The sequence below is a fragment of the Camelus dromedarius genome, chromosome 31 (genome assembly GCF_036321535.1).
Source record: "Camelus dromedarius isolate mCamDro1 chromosome 31, mCamDro1.pat, whole genome shotgun sequence".
NCBI classification, from domain to species: Eukaryota; Metazoa; Chordata; class Mammalia; order Artiodactyla; family Camelidae; genus Camelus; species Camelus dromedarius.
The window spans coordinates 22,218,831-22,235,513 of NC_087466.1; the positions used below are offsets into that span (position 1 = coordinate 22,218,831).

Consider the following 16,683-nt stretch of genomic DNA (forward strand, 5'->3'; position numbering starts at 1 on the left):
CACATACCGTATCTATAGTATATAAACACACACACGCTTTTGTTTCTGAACCATTTGAGAGTATGTTGAATACAGTCCCCTCTTATCCCTAAGTTTCCTAAAAGCAGACTTCCGCTTACATCACCCCTGTCTCATTCAAATCAAGAAATTAACACTGACATCATACCGTAATCAAGCTGCAGACCTTACTCAGGCTTCCCCCGCTGTTCCGCCATAACCGTCCCCGCCAGTGGTCTTTATGGCAAAGGAAAGCCCCAGACTTGCCTCCGATGGTTCCGATCCTCCGTTCTCCTTCAGTCGAGACCAGTCCCTTGTCTTTCTTGCTCCTTTTGACGAGTAGGAGGCAGCTCACTTCCCGGGATGTTTCTCTGTCTGGGTCTAACTGATGCTTCCTCAGGCGTGGATGCACACTGTGCGCTGTTGGCCGGCACACCTCGTGGGAGATGGGTGTTGCACCCGCCGTGTGTGCTGTCCACCCGCCCCCTTCCAGGCAGGCTGATCATTTTTTTTTTTTTTCCCACTGCAAGGTTGCTCGGTGGAAATACATCGCTTTATCGTATTAAATACCAATTAAGTATTTTATGGGGAAACACTTCAAGACAACATAAAGACCTTGTGTAATTCCTCAGACTGTTGGTTTTCACATCCATCGATGATTTTTAATGCCTAAGATAATTATCACGGTGGTGGTTGCCAAATGGTGATTTTTCCCCCCCTAACTTGTCCCTTCCTGTCTTCCGTCTACACATGTCACTAAGTTTGGGGCTGCAAGAGTCTCCCTTACCCCCGTCTGTCTGTGTATTTAATTGTCTACTTATCTCTGTATTTAGATTAGCTCATGATTCCTTATTTTCTTCAATGGCCAGAAGCCTCTTGGAATAGTCATTTTTGCCTTTGCAACTGCAGATTTAGTCTGAAAAAAGGATGTAAAAATCTCATGAATAATGCATACAGGGGTGTCATGCTGAAACACTAATGTTTTAGACCTATTGGGTAAAACAAAATGTTATTTAAATTAATTTCACTAGTTTCCTTTTTACTTTTTAAAACGTGGCTACTAGGAAATTTACTCTATTTTGGCCCATAGGTGAGGCAATGCTAACTGCACTTCCACTAGACCTGGGACGTGAAGGAGGTAATGTCATGCAGGATGTTACCAGGGCCCTTGCTTTCTACGTGGCGACTTGGTGTGAATTGGAAAAGGCTGCTTCTTCTGTGCAGGATAATACTGAAGGAGAAAATAGCCCATCTTCCAGGAAGACTGAGCCCCCAGCTGTGGGCATGTGGAGCGTGGAGCAGAGTTCAACCCCAACTAGGGTCCTCTTGGCCGGGAGCCTTTGTGCAGTGCACAACCTGCACAGCTGCACATAGCAGCCTCGGACGAATTTGTCCCCTCTGCTCTGCTGCACGGCTGGAACCGATGCCATCTGGTTTGGGTCCCAGGGAGCCTTATGAGAAGCCAGCTTACCCAGCGGGTAAGACTGCCATCCTTGGGGTCAGATGTGCCTGAATTCCCGTCGAGCACTGATAACTACCAGACATCTAATCTTGGACGGATGACTTCCTTAAATTCTCTGTGTTTTCATTTCTGCATTAGGGAAATAGCAACGACAGTAACAGGGCCCTGAGAGTTTGGTGAAAGACTGAATGACTCTGCCACCTGCCCAGTCCCTGCCGCAGTGTAATCACTCCACAAACGTCAGCTGCTTCTGCCGTTAAGACTGTGCTTGTTTCAGGGTGGGCGTGAGGTCTGAACAGATGTGCTAGAGGAAGAAATTTTGCTTCTGGCTTTGGGGAGTCCTCAGTCCATCAGTTGGAAAGTCTCTTGCCTCCTTGCAAAACGATCCTAGGGAATGAAGACCATGCTTAGGTAACTTTATGATCTCCTGTCTGGAGCGGGTACTGGCAGCCCATTCTGCAGACAGGGAGACTGACGGTCCGGGCGTCCTTTCTCGAAGTCGCTGCGTCGACTTAGAGGAAAGCAGAGTAAGGGCAGGAAGACGGGCTCTGGAGGACTGACCTTGCCCCCAGACTGCTGACAGCTCGCTGCCTCCAGAGAGTTTAGGGCCGATTTAGAGAGAATACTCCAGGAAATGTGTTTCCTGAGGCTCTGTAGGGGCATTTCGGTGTCCTGGGGGCAGCGGGGCAGGAGTAGGTGGTTGTCACTTGTAATTTTTATTTACTGGGATACTGGTTAAGTCCAGGGAGGCCCTCAGTTTACGTGGCGATGAAGATGAAAACGAGGGGAGGATGGTGACCCTGGTGATGGTGGTAACCTTGTTGACTGAGCCCTTTTTTAATTGAAGCAGAGTTGATTTACAATATGGTGTTAGTTCCAGGTGTACCTCAAAGAGATTCAGTTATATATATGTGTTTTTAGGTTATTTCCCATTATAGGTTATTACAAGATACTGAATACAGTTCCCTGTGCTGCTGTCTATAAAGGAGATAAGCACTGAGCCCTTTCTCAGGCCTGGATGCTCTGTGAACGCTTTACAGAGATGATCTCACTGAAATTCAAAACAGCCCCAGGAAGTTCTGTCTTAGTTCCCTCTTGCAGCTGAGAAAACGGAGCCTTAGCGGGGAAGGGGGTACGTCACCTGTCACCTGTGTTGGCCCAGGAAGAATGTGCTCTGTAGTCAGACCTCCCAGGTGAGATCTCGGGTCCGGGCGCCTGGCTCCTCAACGCCGAGCAGATGGCGTCAGCTTCCGGAGCCTCAGCTTTCTCCTGTGTGAGACGGGGAGATGGCAGCATCCACGTCGCACAGGTACAGGGACGCAGGGATGCTGAGCAAGGTGCAGCAGACGAGCATCGCACAGGCGCGTGTCACACAGACAGCGCCCAGTGGTTGCGGCCCGTCCGCGCTGCCCCTCGTTTGAGTGAAGGGTCCCTCGGTTCTCATCTGGGTGGAAAGAGGCCCCCTGCCTGGGACGTGCTTCCTGTTCACAAGTCCGGGCCTTGGGACAGACGTGTTTCTTGCTCAGAGGAGGTGTCTCGCCCGGTCCTGAGGCTGGGGTGGCCTGGGTTTTGAAGCCGTGCTCTCTCGGGGGTGTCCTGACACGGGCACTCAGGTCCTGGGTGGATGCGTGGTGACTTCTTACCTGTTCCTGTCGTGCAGACCTTCACACCTGCTCCTGTGTCAGCCTGAGCGTCCTGGGGGACACGCCCGTGTACTTCCAGGGTTTCCCAGGCTAACACTCCACCCCAGCCATGAGTGCGGGTTTAAAATCCAGAGTCAGGCTCTCCGCTTTATTTCTGGCTGATCGAGCTTATGTTTCTTGAAAATCTCTCGTTTCTTCACGGATTTCCCCGCCTCCACCTATCATCTCCCATCTCCATTGCTGTCCTGGGGGCCCAGGCTTAGACTGGCAGACGCCCCGGTGGGCGAGCCCGCTGCCGGGGCACCAGGAGTGCGGGGGGTCGATGCCTTCCTGCGTCAGTCTTCTGGCCTGTGCGTGATGGCCATCCCGCTCTGTGGTTCCGAGATGGCTTCCTTTGGGCCACAGTAAATGCTTGAGGTGGACTCTTCCAGGTGAGCTAAAGGCGCCTTGAACATGGCACGGGCGTAACCGGGAAGTATTCCCGTAGTGGACGGCGTCCCAGCGAGGACCAGGTGTGCCCAGTGTGGCTTGTCTGAAGCATCTTTCTGCTGCGGGCAGGGTTAAGGGGACAGACAAGCTACTCTGAGATACCCAGGGGTACACAGCTTCCCTCCCCTGTGTTGAGAGCTGGGAGGGAGGGCCTGGCAGGAGGGAGATATAAATGAGGGGCAAAGCATCACCCACGGGATGACGTGGAAAGGCAACCTGCCCTCTCGCTCTCCCCACCCTCTGAGCCAGGAGGTCAGGGAACCAGATGATGGCCCTGTGGGGCGGCTCCCGAAGGCGCAGAGAAAAGCAGAGAATGGACAGGAGCTAGACGAGGAATTTCCAGCCCAAATCCTAAAACTAACACACCGTCTCATATTTATTCATAGAGTTCAGCCTCTCCTGCACGACCCCAGAGTAATAGCAAGCACTGGAACGGAGCCTCGTCTGCCCCAGGCATTGAGCTGAGGACTCTCCGCCGACTCGCTCACTTAATTCCCACAGCAACCCGTTGAGATCGGTGTGATGTCCTTGTGCGGAGAGCAGCGATGAAGCTGTGAATTGCAGTCTGTGTGTTCTGGCTCTAGAATAATCCATCGGCAGAACGCTCAGGAGCCTCGCGTGACGTTAGCGTGAAGGAGTTTAGCATCAGGAGGATGCCGTGAGCCGGGGGTGGCATCCTCAGGTGGGCGGAGTTGTGCTGGCGTGGGGCTGCTGTGGCTTTGCCTAAGGAGGGTCTGTCTCCACTTTTCTGGTAACGACACCTGCGCTTTCCTGGGGCAACGGCCCCTCCCTGACCCTCTGTCAGTGCGATTCAAGTACAGCCGACTTTTACCCGGCTCCTGAAAGGGTGTGTGCCCCACGCCTGTCCAGTCAAAGCGTTCATCCCCTGGCCAGAGTGACTGGTCCAGAGGTGGGCGTGACCACACGTCAGGCCAGTCAGAGCCCATGAGGCTCATCCTGGTTTTTATTGACTCTGTTGAGGGTGAGGTGCATCTTTCCGTCGGGAATGCTGTGATGGTACCGTGTAAGCTTCCAACAGCTGGCATCTTTTTTTTTTTTTTTCATTTAAACAACCTTATTGAAGCATAATCTACATACTCTGTAATTTACCCTTCTGGGTGTACCAGTCAGTGACTTTTAGTCACTTGACTGAATTGTGCAACCATCACCGTGACTCAGGTTTTAAGGCGTTTCCATCCCCCTGAGTAAGGTCCCTCCTACTCCTTTGGGGTTAACCCAGAACCCCACCCCCAGCCCCAGGTGGCCGCAGGGAGGTCCTGTCAGAGAGGAGGGAGGCGGGGACAGTGAGGCTGACAGATGGAGGGAGAGCGAGTCCTATGAGATTATCTGAGCCTGTGGATCTAGCCATTGCCGAGTCTTCGTTCCTGGAATTTCCATTTGTTGGAGGCAATACAAGCCCCTTACCTGTAGAAATGTGTGTGTGTGTGTGTGTGTGCGCGTGCGCATGCATGTGTGCATTTGTGAGCTAGTTTGTTGTTTTCTATCTCATGTAACTGGAAGTACCTTGACTTTCATATCCAAATTATAAATTATACTTTAGATGGAGAGAGCCAGAGACAGGGAGAGACAGAGAGGAGAGAGATCTCAAGGTGAAATGAATGAGTGTAAAAGAGAGAAGAAAGGGTAGGTTTGGCTGGTGACAAAAAAAAAAAAACCCACCGAGATATGATGTAATTCCTCCCAGCGAAGCCGGGGATGAGCTCACTGCTCCTTTGCACAGTAAACTCTGGAATGCCTGCTTATCAACTTCTTACATCATGTCCTGTTCAAAAGGCAGACTCACAAAGATGCTGACGAGACAGGCAGATGAAGTAAGTCAGAGTAAGAAACATGAAGCCAAGGGGAGTGTGGGCTGGAGGGAAGGAAGGAAGGAAGCTGAAACTAAGAGCTCAGTGAATGAAATGTTTAACATGAGGATTTGGGCACAATTAGCAAAGACGGATGACAGTCGATCCCCCGGCTTTATAATAACCAAAATTAGCGGGGGGAGATATGCCTAGCTTCTAAAACATGACGTTTGTAAGTTTACGGAGCCAACCAGCTGCTGCTGGCCTCTCTTGAGCTGTGTCGTGCTGTAGTTTGCTGAAAGCAGTTTTCAAGGGGTCAGGGTGACACCATCCATGGGGTTGGATTCTAGTTCAGAGACTAAGTGCTCTGGGCTGCGTACCTTGTGCTTGGCGCTAACGTTAGGCTAGGCAGGAATGATCTGGCTGCAAGTAATAAGGCTTAAAATTGTCTTTGAACAAAGAACTCTGCTGGGGACATGCCGAGTATTTCTAGGCATGGTTCAGTGACTCAAAGATGTCTTCAGAAGCCCAGATTCTTTCTATCTTTGTGCTTGGCTTTCCTCGGATTTTTGGCTTCTTCCCTCTGGATCCGATAGTTATTTCTGTCCCTCTAGGCATCACGTCCTCGGTCAAGAAGGGAAGAAGAATGGGGTCAGTCCTCTCTGTCCTTTCTTATCAAGAAAGGGAAGGCCTGCCCCATAAGTAGATATGCCCTTAATTATCACTGACTGGAATTGGATCACCTGTCTAAGGGAGGCTGGGGAATAGAGAAACCATTCAAAGGGAAGGTGACTGGGGATTGACAGACCGATTATCCTCCCATTGCTGAACTCAACACAATCAGGACCAGTTGGCAAGGGAGGAAAAGGGAACGGGTATTGGGTAGTGAGCACGCAGTGTAGGCTGAAAAGAATATGATGACTGCAGCCACCTCCTGGGGGGATGGCTTCCCCCTCCTGGGCGTAGGACCGAGATGTACAGTGTACCACGGGGCGTGGGAGGAGAGCCCCTGGCCCACTGGGCGTCGGGGAAGATCCAACTTGCTGCCTACTGAGCTTGTCTTAAAGGAAAGTCACTTGGAAATCGGGGAGAGGAGGTGGAGAAAGGGTGCAGCCGGTGGAGAGGCACAAGCTGAGAAAGGGGAGTCGAAATCTGTTCAGTGTGTTGAAAGATGCTCCAGCAGTTTTGTGTTCATACGTTAGGTAAGAGTCAAGGAGGAGAGACTAGAAATGGAAACTGGATGCCTGGGGACGAGGTCAGGGGTGGCCTGCATGCTCTGCTTTGAACTTAGATTCTATTCCTGAAGTAACAGTCTGCCTTCCATGGCTTTAATGGGGCAAGTGGTTGGATTTGAAATACATTGCTGGTGAGAACTTGGGCTCTGGAGCCCACATTCCTAGGTTGAAATCTTACTTCTCTCACCTGCTCTCTCTGTGCTTTATTTTTCTCATCTCAAAGGGGAAAAATAAGAGTGACTGCATCCTTACGGTTGCAGTGAGGTTTAAGTGAGTTAATCCAGGTAGAGCATGAAGAATGATGGCTGGGATATGGTAAACCTTAACATGTGGGAATGATGATGGTGATGATGGAGATGGTGAGGATGGTGATGATGATGGTGGTGATGATGGGGATGGTGGTGATGATGTTGATTCTGAGGGTGGGGTGATGATGATGGTGGTGATGGAGATGGTGATGATGATGGTGGTGATGGTGATGATGGTGGTGATGATGATTACGAGATGGTGATGATGGTGGTGATGATAGGAATGATGATGATGGGGATGGTGAGGATGATGGTGATGTTGATGGTGATGACGATGATGATGGTGGTGAAGGTGATGATGGTGGTGATGATGATCACGAGATGGTGATGATGATGAGGATGGTGAGGATGATGGTGATGATGATTATAGGGGTGGTGATGATGGTGATAAAATAGAGGTTGAGAGACAACTGGGAGGCTACCGTAGTGGTCCGTATGAAAGATGGTAGGACTTAAACTAGGACACTCTAAAGTGGAGCTTGTGTGTGACCTACAGGAGGAAGCAGATTTTCAAAACTTGCTGATTACTGGAATGCAAGAAAGAGGCGTCAAGAAGAGCTCTGAGGGTGTGGGTTTTGCTGACCAGGCACAGCTACTGCTGGCGGTGTCCCTCAGATTCGGGCCCGAGGGTGCACCTGCAATGCCTGAAAGCGTGTGTAGTTCAACACAGTGAAGGAGATGCAGGAGAGTGTGGGAAGGACAGCCAGCATTTGCAGCTTGGAGACATCTGATGGGCAGTAGGTTGATCTGAATCATTTGCTGCTCATTTGATGTTCATGCTTCATCCAGTATCTCCTGAGCGCCTTTCATCCTAGAACTGTTTCAGGGAACATCATGTGAAACAAGACACAGCCCCTGCCCTCCTGGAACTTATCTTCTGGAGGGGAAGATGCAGTAAACCAGTAAATGAATGATCACATGATACCCATCATGCAGAGATCAGGATACAAAAAAAGAAAAAATACTAGAGCAAGGTTTCTCAGCCTTGGCACCACTGACCATTGACTAGATGGTTCTTTGTTGTGGGGGCTGTTCTGTGCATGGTGAGATGAGGAACAGGATTCCCGGCTTCTACCAGCTTGACACCAGGACAAGCTCCTGATTGTACCAACCAGAAGTGCCCTCAGGTCTTGCCAGTTGTCCTCTGTGGAACAAAATTTCACTGGTTGAAAAGTGCTGGGTGGGATGGAGAGTGACTGAAAGAGAGTGGGTGCTGTGTCCACTGGGAAGTTTAAGGGGCATCTCCCTGTGTGCGTGTCCTAAGGCCACCGTGGCAAATTACCCTCCACTTGGTGGCTTAAGACACAAGGAATGTCTGGAGAGCAAGAATCTGAAGCGCAGCTGTTGTCAGGGCTGGTTCCTCCTGGAGGTCCCACGGGAAGGCTCTTTCCACGCCTCGCTCCTCGTTTCTGCTGGTTGCTGCAGACCGTCCTCGGGTCGCGGCCGCATCACTGCAATCTCTGACCCTCTCTTCATTGACCCTCCTCTGCGTTTCTCCTCTGTGACTATGAAATGTGTCTCAGAAATCCCTCTCTCTGCTCTGGCAAGGAAACCAGACACTGGATTTAGAATTCACCCTAAATCCAGAATGGTCTTGTGCTTGGGATCGGGAACTAAGTGTATCTACGAAGACCCGATTTCCAAATAAAGCTCACATTCGCAGGACCGAGAGTTAGGACTCGGGCATATTTCAGGAGATGTAGCGTGACCCTCTGTGCTCCCTGAGGAGGCAACAAGCAAACTGAGATCCAAGTGAAGTGTGGGAACGAGGCACCCAAAGGCGTGCGTGGGCACGTGTGCGAGTGTGATGTCCCAGCAAAGGTGGATTCGAGGCACCAACGAGAACGGGTGCGTCCAGGGGAGAATGGTGACCACTGGCTCTGGAGGGCAGGGAGCCGGGGGAGATTTAGAAGGTGAGTCTGGAGAAGCAGGCCAAGGACAGACCGTGCCGCGCCGCACGGGCCCTGAGGAGAAGTCTGGGTTTTATTCCGAGTGCAGTGGGGAGCTTGGGGCTTGTAAGCAGGGGTGTTGCTGCGGGTTTGTTCTGGTTTCCGTTCTTCCCTTCGGAGAAGGCTTAGGAAGATAGTGATGACTTTGCAGCTGTTAATCATCAGAAAGCTGTAATCACTAAGAGAATGTTTGAAATCATAAGTTAAGGATTTTTAGAAGGAAGTGAAGCAAAGAAATACTGCAGTAGCCGGCCCTAATTATTTCCTGGGCTCCGAGCAGCCAGGTGCCTTGGAGAGATTATTTTTCTCCCTCTGATTTATGAAGGTCTCAGGGTCTAAATTTTGAAACTGCTGATGGAACGTGTTCTGGGCTGGTGGGACAGGAATCGGAAACTTTTCTACTTGTTTCACCATAAAATTTTTTTGATTATTTCTCAAGGTCTTTTTTTTTCAGTATAGTTGATTTATAATAGTGTGTTAGTTCCAGGTGTACAGCAAAAGTGATTCAGTTTTTTATATATATGTATCTATATATATAATTTTCTCAGATTATTTTCCATTATAGGTTATTACAAGATACTGATTATTATTCCCTGTGTTATTCAGTAAGTCTTTGTTTTTTATCTATTTTATATACAGTAGTGTGTGTCTGTTAATCCCAAACTCCTAATTTATCCCTCCCCCCACTTTCCCCTTTGGTAACCGTAAGTTTGTTTTCTATGTCTGTGAGTCTCTTTCTGTTTGGTAAATAGATTTATGCGTATTCATTTTTAGATTCTACATATAAGTGATACATTTGTCTTTCTCTGTCTGACTTACTTCACTTAGTATGATCATCTCTAGGTCCATCCATGTTGCTGCAAATGGCAGTATTTCATACTTTTTATGGCTGAGTAATATTCCATTGTATAGATACACCACAGTTTCTTTATCCAGTCATCTGTTGATGGACACATAGATTGCTTCCATGTCTTGGCTATTGTAAGTGGTGCTGTGAACATTGGAGTGCATGTATCTTTTTGAATTAGAGTTTTCATCTTTTCCAGTTTTATACCAGGAGTCGGATTGCTGGATCATATGGTAGCTCTATTTTCAGGTTTTTTTGAATCTCCATACTGTGCTCCATAGTGGCTTCACCAATTGATGTTCCCACCAACAGTGTAGGAGGCTTCCTTTCCTCCACACCCTCTCCTGCATTTATTATTTGTAGATTTTTTTCATGATGGCTATTCTGATGGTGTGAAATGATACCTCATTGTGGTTTTGATGTGCATTTCTCTAATAATTAGTGATATTTCCCCTCAAGGTCTTACTAGAGAAAAAAAAGCCTTCAGAATATCTCTTTGGTTAAGTGCCAACTTCAGATATCAAACAATCATGTGATATTTGTTACTATAAAAGGGAAAATAAGGGTCATGGACTTTACTTTTGAGTTTAAGGGGATGAAAACTCAAGAACTCGAAGCATTAGATAAAGCACTCGGATTCCAGAGGTCTCAAGGCTTGTGTGTCAGTGTGTGATTCGACTTACCGACAGCCGATCCAATTGTCACATTCTTTAGAGGTGTGGGGAATGTGAAAGCTTAGAACAGTGCTTTGACTGTGGGAGGCATTCCAAAAAATTTGTCAGATGAATGAATGCTTATTTCACTGGTGAGAAGACGTAAGTCATAAATGGTGTTAATCTTATTTCATGGTGACAACAAAAAACTCAAGAAGAGTGATCCTTTGCATGCATGGACACGTGCCCCAAGTTGGGCATGAAATGCGGGTCTCTCTTACCCCCGTTCTAATGGTGCACGTTGCCCCTCCAGCGTGGTCCCGCAGGGCGTGCCAACCATGGCAGGCGTTCAACTGTAGAAGCATCTATTTCTCCGATGCTGGAGGGAGAGGCTGTTGGACTCACTGAACGAGGAGATTTTTGTATTGTTCTCTGCCATGATGCTTTCCTGAGACATTTTCCCAAGGATACATTTGACAACATAAATATTTTGGCCTCACGAGCTAACTGTAAAACCTGCCTACCACACCAGATGTGACGCCTTGGCACGGTTTTAAAGGTCTTTTTCAAATTGTAAGTGATGGCCCATTCACAGGAGGCAAGATCATTTTAGTGGGTAATTTTGTTAAAAAGGGAATTAGAATAGCACGGAACAGAATGGAACCAACTGGAACAGAATATTTCAGGGTAGAACAGAAAACACGGAACACCACAGTGTGAAACTTGGCTCTTAGTGAGATGAATTTATATGCATGCGTGTGAGTCCTAGTCGGGATGAACATGTTTCAGACTGTGGGAGACACCCCCAAACGGTTGAAGACTATTGGTCTGCTCCGCTTTCCAGATCCCCACTGTCGAGGTATGAGGCAGAGAAAGCCCTTAGATTGAATGGTTCAGGCTCATGAATAGTCAATGTATAGATTTTTAGAGTAATCAACACTTCTCTGGAATCTGATTTTCATTCCTTAAGAGCATTGTTCCTTCTCTTGGGCTGGCAGTTGGAGGTATGAGGGTCACTCTGAGTTCTAATATCTCCAACTTGATATCCCACATTTCCTCTCTGCCCACGTCATTCCATCAACTAGTTACCTGTGCTTGTGTGAGACCCAGAATTGGGCTCTCTGTATGAGAACACCCTCAGAGCAGATCCAGGAGCCTGAGTGGTTCAACAAGCCTTTTAGGATTGTTACTGTACCCATTAAACACACACACACACACACACACACACACACACACACACACTTGGAGATTAAGGAAAGAGGTTTTAAAAAAGCACTAAGCACCTCTATTCATTTACACCTTCATTACCCAGCAGGGAGATCAAGGCTTCATAGAACAAACATATTTGATGCCACTCACAGGGTTTGACAGGAGAACACAGCTTCTAGGATGCCCTCCTCAAAGGGTTAATGGACACTGTTACGGTGTCTCTCTCCCTGAGTGATCGCAGCTGATGGAAGGAGTTGTCATAGTGATTCTCCAGGCTTGGTGAGTGGGGTGGGGACCAGTTCACGAGGCACCAAAGATGCCTGGGTTTCCCTCTGCTGCCGACAGTGGAAAGGATGGCGATAGTGGGCTGGGTTGCTCCTCAGAGCAGTTCATCCCATCCCAGGTGTGCACCACGCCTGTATGTACGGTCCGGTTCTTGATGGTCAGAGACATGGGCTGAAGGGTAGATAGGTGGTGGGAGAGAGAGAGAAGATTAATTTCCTGGGTGATTATACAAAATAGCTGAGCGACAGCCTCTGCGTCTGACTCTATCTGCTTTGGTAAATCAGCCCACACACCCCAGGGGGTTCCAACTGGTTTTTCTCTGCGAGGCTTTTTACAACCTATGTTAGTTTCCAAAGGCAGCTAGAACGAATGACCACAAATGGGTGGCTTAAAATCACAGAAGTGTAGTCTCTCACGGCGCCAGAGGACAGAGCCTAAGCCCCGCCCCTCCCAAGGCTCTGGAGGAGGGTCCTTCCTGCCTCCTCCAGCTCCTGGTGGCTCCTGGCTTTCCTTGGCTTGTGGCCACCTCCCTCCCGTCTCTGCCTTCTCTGCACCTTCTCCTCTTATGTCTCTTAAAAGGACACTTATCACTGGATTAAAGGTCCACCCTAGATCCAGGACCGTCTCGTCACAAGCTCCTTAACTTCATTCCACCTGCAAAGATGGCTTTTCTAGGGAAGTAAGGTCATAATCTTAGGGTATGAGGTTTAGGAGTGGACAGATCTTCTGGCAGAGCCACCATTCAGCCCACTGAACAACTGAAGAAAGGAAATAGTCTAATGGGGTTAGAATAGTTATGCTCCATAATTATGTGCCAAGTGTATACACTGTGCTCTGAACAGGGGCAGTGTGTTAGGACTGGCAGAAATATAAAGGGGCCCAGCTGGTGAAGCACTCATCAGATCCCAGCTCTGCCTCTGATGAACCCGGGGCCCTCAGGCCTGTCACTGAATCTCAGCATGACTCAGTTTCCTCCTCTGTAAAACCTCCTTCCCTCAGATCTTCTCCTCAGTCGGCAATCTCTCAGTGAGATTATCTCTAATCACCTTATTAAAGTCGTGCCAACCCCTGTCACTCTGATGTTCCTTATTTCATTCAACAGCATTTATCCAAATCTCACCTGCATGCGGTTTTTACAGTAATTTTTGCCTATTGTCCTGTTCTCCCAACAGAGAGGACGCTCCAGAAAGGTAGCATTTCTGTCTGTTTTGTTTGCTGTTCTGTCCTAAGCGCCTGGAGGAGGGCTGGCACACTGTAGGTGCTCAGAAGCCGTGTGTTGAAGGCACGTGTTGGGTGGGGGGCAGTGGGGGTGCTGGGGGCACTTCACTTCAGCTGAGGGTATGAATTAAATTGTTACCAAACCAAACTTGGGGCCTATGGCCTGTCCCGCAGCAAAGCCGGTCTACTGACAGTGGGTTGTGATGAAGGAAAGTACAGCGTTTATTGCCGGCACCCAGCAAGGAGAGTGGGCAGCTCGTGCTCCGAAGACCTAAACTCTGGGATGGCTTTCCAGGAAGGGTTGCTATCTTTCTTGTTTTGTTTTGTTTTGTTTTGGGGGGTGGTAATTAGTTTTTGTTTGTTTATTTATTTGTTTGTTTGTTTATTTATTTCATGGACGTACTGGGGATTGAAACCCGGGCTTCGTGTATGCTGAGCACATGCTCTACCACTGAGTTGCACCTTCCTCGGGAAGCGCTTCTAAAGGCAAGAGAGAGGGAGAGGGTGTGTGATCCGTGCATGTGCAGTTGTCTGATTGATGGGGAGGTAACAGGCCGATGTTTCAGGAATCTCCATCCCTGACCTTCCGGGTTCAGTGACCCGGAGTCTGTGTGCTGGTGGTCGGCATGCTGTTAATTTCCCCCAGCTGGTGGAGTTTTCAGTATCAGCCAGACAACTGAGGGAGAGGGTCCATGGTATTATCTGTGACCCCTGAGGAGGGGCTGAAAGTCCTTGACTTCGTTGTAAATGTTAAACTATTACTGTTTTCTCTTGCTTGACTTTTTCCTTTCTTTCTGCATTTTCTCACTTCTCTGATTAAATTTGATCTTCGGAACTTGGGGAAGGCCTAGGAGACTAATGCTTTTGCACAGAGAAGAAGCAGGGCTTGTGGGGTAGGAGAGTTTGGCGGTGGGGAAGGGGGACTGTCCCCAGGGAAGGATCCTGCTTGGTTCCAAAATCAGAGAATCTACATCAAGCGTTATAGCAGATCTTATGTAAACGTGAGCTCCCCTTCCTTTTCTCCTCCCATTTCTTGAATTACTTCTTCCACACAAGCTCCGCCATGCCTTGGGTATCATTCATTCACAGTAAGAAACAGGCCACGGGATTTTAAATACTCTTGTAGCACAATGTGTCCTCTGAACCTGTCTCTTCCAAGGCAGAGATATAGTGAGAAATATCGCCAACACTCATTTTTGCTGTTCCCCACAGTAGTTCTGTTCTCAAAAGTGGCTGTGGACACTGAATTAGCGAGTACAAACCATTGCTCGGAGGGGAACGCTGCAGGACCAGGTCCCTGTGGGCCTCTGGCCACAACGTCTTTTGTCAACCAATCAATACAGAACCTGATTTTGTGTGTGTTTCTGTTTCAAGACACCTGATTTAATATATCCTGTGGATTCATTAATGCTGAACTCACAGCCAACATGTTATTGTAACTCACGCCCGAATGAAGCGTGTCTGACACACGAGTTTTCCCCAGGAGGCACGTCGCAGCCTCTTGCCCTCGGGAACACGCGCCAGCCCTTCAGCCCCGTGCTGTTTTAAGTGGCAGGATCAGCCAACACAAAAGGGCAGAAAAACGCGACGTGAAGTTGCCCACGAGAAGGACGCTTGTTTACATAACGGTCTGCGAACTGGAACAAAACAAAGGGTCATCTCTCCAACCTCAGCTGGGAACCTGCCCTTTCAAGCCACTCAGAATTTTCTCCACTTGGCATGATCGTGAAGGCGGCTCGATGACTGGTTTTTGCCTCTGCAGGTAAACTTTCGCGAGTGGGTGGGCTCGCGAATACGGAATCCGCGAGTCACGAGGACGGCTGTGGACCCCGCGCGGCCCGGGTTGAGGAGTTCCCCCTGCCCTGATTGTTTTGTATTCCTCTCCAGTCAGTAGGGTCAGATACTCCTCGGAAAAATGAAGCAGATAATGCTGAACATGTGTCGTAAGTGGGGTGGGGGAACTTCCATCTTTGCAGAGAAACAGCTTCAGCGAAGCTGTTATGGACGCTCTTTGGTGAAAGGGCTTAAAATCACAACCGCCACGAACGCCTGTGGCTGTGAGGAAGGCGGCCTGCTTACCCTCCGTCCTCCCAGCGAGTAACGCCTAGGGTCTCCTGCCTGGGAAATGCTGTTTTTAAGGACCCCGTCTGAAGGCTGCCATCACAGGGCAGGCTCCGCGGAGACAGATCGGACAAGGAGCCTGCCCAGCTGGGAGGCTGGAGGGGACTTAATACCGGGGACGGCCACAAAGAGCGGCTCAGAAGGAGATGACATCTGTCAGCTTGAGAGAGCGCCAGGGGCAAGACACGAACTTCAGTGGCTCAAAGAGAGCCCTTCTCAGAAACTTCCCTTGCTTTTTGAAAGCAATGAAAAGCAGTGGAAGCTCTCTCCACCCCGTAAGAGGAAAGGCATCTGCCTTCGAGGGGAGGACGGCCACAAAGAGGGAGCCGTCCCGAGGTGGTCCGGGGCTCCAGCCCCTTCTCCTTGCCCACGACCTGCAGAAGACCCCCACCCCTCACCTCCCCCCACCCCCCGCACACACGCACCTCGCTCAGACGTGTCTTTTTTGTTGTTGTCTCCTGTATTCGTTTTTTTAGCTTTGTTTCTAAGAACACAAGCAACGCATTAATACCGTGATGGCTAAGCTAATTGCCCGTTGCCTAGCAACCCACGGCCACTCCAGGATGCTTCGGCCTCTCCATGGGCAAAGGAATCCGCTGTTCTGAGCTTGTCCTGAACCCCCGGACCCTTTTCACACTTTGCACAGACACAGATACGGGCCCATAAGAAAAAGGAGCGCTGTTTTCTGAGTTTTGGAAACATGCATAAATAGCACCATCACGGACACACTGTGTGCCCTTGGTCTTGAAGCTTAGGGCACTTTTAACGTCTGTGTTGCTAAATACAGGTCCAGATCGTGCCGACCAGCAGAGCTTCTGCAGTGGTGGACACGTCCACTGAGCACGGGAAGTACAGTGAGGGGGGGGACAAGGAACCGAACTTTAAAGTTTGTCTAATTTTGGCTGATTTGCATGTCAAGAGCTGCACGTGGCTGGTGGCTACTGCACTGGACCAAGCTCAGGCTTAGGTCACTCTTTTCACTACTTTTTAAGCTAACATTTCATTTTATTTTTTAAATGGAGTCTAGTCAGTTGACAATGTTGTGTTAATTTCTGGTGTACAGCACAGTGATTCAGTCACACACACACACATATATACTCTTTTTCATATGTTTTTCATTATAGGTCGTTACAAGGTATTGAATATTGTTCCCTGTGCTGCACAGTAGGACCTTGCTGTTTATCTATTTTACATATAGTAGTGTGTGTCTGCAAATCCTGAACTCCCAGTTTATCCCTCCCCACCCCCCCTCCTCCCTCAGTAACCATAAGCTTGTTTTCTATGTCTGTGAGTCTCTTTATAAGTGAACATGTTATTATGGCAGACGTCTTCAAACACATACAGTAAAGAGAGACTCATATAATGAATTCCCATGTATTCATCCTCCAGCTTTAATCGTTGCCAGTGTGTCACCATTCTTGTTTCTAGATTCCTCCTTTTAACTTTGCACAAGTGCATT

At 48.9% G+C, this 16,683-nt stretch overlaps 1 protein-coding gene across 1 annotated transcript in view; it reads left to right on the forward strand.

Annotated features, from left to right (window-relative positions):
• TMEM132C (transmembrane protein 132C) overlaps positions 1–16,683 on the forward strand; it is a 302,785-nt gene that overhangs the window by 73,992 nt on the left and 212,110 nt on the right. The window lies entirely within an intron of this gene.